Genomic DNA, 4,316 nt, shown 5'->3' on the forward strand with positions numbered 1-4,316 from the left:
TTATACGATCCCAACCAGCCAGGCTCTTTTCACAGTGCTAGATGGAATAAAGACTCATCCCCCGACCTGTGCTGGATTATCACAGTCAAAGGCCAAGCCTTTCCCACTACAAGACAAGTTCTCAAGATCTTCCCGCACAGTCATCACCACCCAGCTATCATCCACATTGGTCTCCAGCTCCCACTGATTCTGTGCTCGGAGAAACTAAGATGGAACTTTCAGAAAGCAAACTGGCGTCTGTTCAGTGATCTTACCAGCAAATCTATTCCTGCAATTCCAATTAACTCTATCCCCTCTGAAGATTCCTTTAGGCGCTTCCGCCAAGCCATCTTCAAAGCAGCTTCCCAAGCCATTCCTCGTGGGAAACGTGCTAACTATATGCCTTGTCTTGATGCTGAATGCGAGCAACTACTAAAGCAGTATGATGAGTTGGGCGACCCAGATGTGGCTGACCATCTCATTGCCTCCCTGGATGCAGCACGTCAAGCCCGCTGGCAACAACTCACAGAAAGTCTGAACTTCACCCACTCAAGTAGGAAGGCCTGGAAGCTTCTTCACAGTCTGGGTGCCGGTAGCCAACCCCCTCCCGTCTCCCATCCTCCCATATCTCCAAACTCAGTGGCCAGTCATCTAACTCAAGTTGGACGTGCTAAGATCTACCTTCTATTAAAGGCATTTCCCTGAAAATCTGGAAAAGATGTTGTGCTAACTCTCATTACTAGGCACAACGTAGCCCCCATGTCCACTTGGTCGATTCCAAATTATATTCCTCCATGAGGATAATTTCTGGAACCATCCGTTCCACCCCGGTTCCATGGCTGCCAGTTCTTAGCAACATCGCCCCGCCAGATATTCGTCGGGATGCGGCATCATCTAAGTTCATTTCCCACGTCTACGCTCGACCGGACCTGCCAATATACGCGGATATCTTCGCCCACCCTGTCCAACGCTTGACGTCTCGTCACCCAATCTGGTCCCCTATGCCTACACTGAACTTCTCTGTTCCAGACTCTTGGAAACAGAGTTGGTAGTCACTGAGGTCAAGAACAAACACCTCATCACAGACCCCTGTAAGCGTCAACCCGGCTTTGACCTAGCACGTTATGATTGGGCCCTCCTCAATCGCTATCAAACAGGCCATGGCCAGTGCACCGCTATGTTCCATCACTGGAGAGCCAGAGACGACCTGAACTGCCCCTGTGGCTCCAGACAGACTATGACCCACATAGTCAATGACTGCCACCTCTCCAGATTCAAAGGAGGTCTCAAAACTTTACATCAGGCTCAACCTGACGCTGTTGACTGGCTACAGAAGAAGCGAAAACACTAGAAGAAGAAGAAGAGCATCTATCAGACAAGAAAACTTAACAATTATTAACATCTATGCACCCAATGAGGCACCATCTAAATACACCAAGCACCTACTGAAAGAACTTCAAAAATACATCAATAGTAATACAATATAGTGGGAGATTTTAACACCCCACTCTCACATTTAGATCTACAAAGCAAAGAATCAACAAAGAAATGAGAGAATTAAGTGAAGTGATGGACAAACTAGACCTCCTGGACATTTTCATAGTTCATCACCCCAAAAAACTGAAATACACATTCTTTTCAAATCCACACAACACATACTCAAGGATAGACCACATGTGAGGCTGCAAAGACAGCATCAACAAATTCAAGAGCACTGAAATTATCCCAAGTTTATCCCACTTTGCTCCTCAGAGCAAAGTGGAGTAAAGATAACATTTAACAACAAACAGAAAATTATTAAAAGACACAGAATTTGGAAACTAAACAACATACTGCTTAAGAACCACTGGGTCAGAGAGATAGTCAAGCTAGAAATTCAAATGTTCCTGGAAACAAATGAAAATGAAGGCACAAGTTATCAAAATATTTGGGACACAGCTAAAGCAATATTGAGAGGGAAACTCATAGCCATACAATCACATATTAAAGAACAAGAACAAGAAAAAGCTCAAATAAATGACCTTACTGCACACCTTAAGGACATAGAGGAAGAGGAACAAAGGAACCCTTAAGCAACCAGAAGAACATAATTCACTAAACTTAGAGAAGAAATAAACAACATATAGGTTCCTGGAAGATGGCGGACTGAGAAGCTGCTAGTGGCTTGAGCTCTGACCACATGTCCTGGAAAGAGTAGGATTTTCTGCATTTAGTAGGCCAGTCAATAAGGGGTCCTAGAGATGACACAAGGAGGCGACTATAACTTAATTTGGGTTATAAAATAGAGTAGAAAAAAAGGGAAAAATATTTTTTCTTTTAAAATTATTAAGCACACCTCCTTCCCCTTCCCCCCCATAAGCAGTCCCTGGGGACCAGCTCCTAGCAGGCTCCCCTGCTTAGCTTCTTTCTGTACCAAGATTCCTGTCACACCGGGAGTATCATTCATTCTAAGTCTATACCCTTCTGAAACCTCTGGCCTTTTTTCTTTCTAAGTATCCAACCCCCCCCCCACATCACCCTGCATAGCTAATTAAATAATAAAAAATAAATAAATAAAAAACTCTTTCCTTTCACCACTCTTTTATGACTGTTCTTTTTTATTTTTTCTCTCTATATTTTTTTTCTTATTCTCATTCTTGTCATCCTTTCTTCCCTAATCCTACAGCTTCCAAAGCCACAGGCCCCATCCCCCACACCACCAAACAGTGTGCTTTTTGAATTCACTGATACACGTTTGGGAATTATTTTGGGGAAGAATTCTGATTCAGAGTAGATTCTCACTGCGAGTATCTCTGCTCAACTTCCCTTCCTCCATTAGCGACCCCTAGAATATATAGTGGATAGTAGATTTGCATAACTTTCTATTTCAACTATCCTTGTCTAGTCCTGAGATTTTTTTTTCTCTTTCTTAACAATCAGCTGCCTCTGCTCACAAGGTTTGAGGTAATGTGGCACAGGTTTTTTTTTTATCCTGCTCTATTTTATCATTAATATTATATAAAGGCATATATCTTACCCCACTTTAGGTTGATCAGAATTAACTCTTAGGGTATCTTTCATTGCTAGGGTAGTGGGCATCTTATCTATTGTGGGAGGAACTTATCTCGTTACTCCTACCTCCTCTACAGACTCTCCCCTCCCTCCTCCTCCTAGGTAATTAAAAAAATTAAATCAAAAATAAAGTAATCAAAAAAACTTTATTTTCACTGCTCTTTAATTACAGCTCTTTTTCTTATCTTTTCTCTTTTCTCTTGCTTGTCTCTTTTTTCTTTTTTTTCCATTTTTATCTTGTCATACACTTCTTCCTTCCTTCTTTGCCTTTCTGAATTTGTGAATTATTTTGGGGAAGAAATCTGACTCAGAGTGGACTCTCTATGTGTGTATCTCTGCTCTACTTCCCTTTCCCCTCTTGTTACCCCTAGAATATACAGTGGATAGTAGGTTTGCATAACTGTCTATTCTTGCTATCTCTTTTCTCTTTCTTCTTCACTGGGATTTGGTTACTATTTTTTCATGGACTGGAGACATTGTTTGGCTAACTGGTAGTGATTAAACAGCTTCAATACTTGCTTCAGTTGCTACTGTAATTCCTGAGGTTGGTGAGTGCAATTGTCATAAAGGTATTTAGTACAGTGTTGCTTGTACTCAAGACACAACAACTGAGGAACAACAGAGCATAAAAAAAGAAACACATAAATCAAAAAATGGGTAGATCAAAAACAAATAAAACTGCTACTCCAATGAATGAAGACAAGAGCCCAGAAGAAACTACATATCAGCCAGGAGTAACAATAAATAAGAAAAGTATGCAAGCAATAATAAACTTATTAATCACAGAAATGAAAACAACAATGGAGGAAAGGAATGGCAGTATTAGGGAAACAACAGTTGAGACCCCCAAGGAAAATACTGATTATCTTGAGGCAATTAGAGAACTGAAAGCTGAAATAGCTGTAATGAAGAAAGAAGCTGAGGCAAGGGAAAGCAGACTAACAGAAGCAGAAAACAGAATTAGTCAGACAGAGGATGAGTTAGAGAAAACTAAGAAAGAGGTGAAAGAGCTCAAAAAGAGATTAAGAGACACCGAAAACAACAACAGAGACATATGGGATGATCTCAAAAGAAGTAACATTTGCATAATTGGCCTGCCAGAGGAAGAAAGAGAGGGAGGGGAAGCAAACATTCTAGAGGAAAGAATAGAAGAAAACTTCCCAGACCTGAATAACAGAAAGGACATCAAGATTCAAGAGACCCGGAGAGTTCCAAACAGAATCAACCAGACCTGAAGACAACAAGACACATCATAGTCACAATGAGAAGGAGTAAGGATAAAGAAA

This window comes from Erinaceus europaeus, chromosome 16 (assembly GCF_950295315.1).
Source record: "Erinaceus europaeus chromosome 16, mEriEur2.1, whole genome shotgun sequence".
NCBI lineage: Eukaryota > Metazoa > Chordata > Mammalia > Eulipotyphla > Erinaceidae > Erinaceus > Erinaceus europaeus.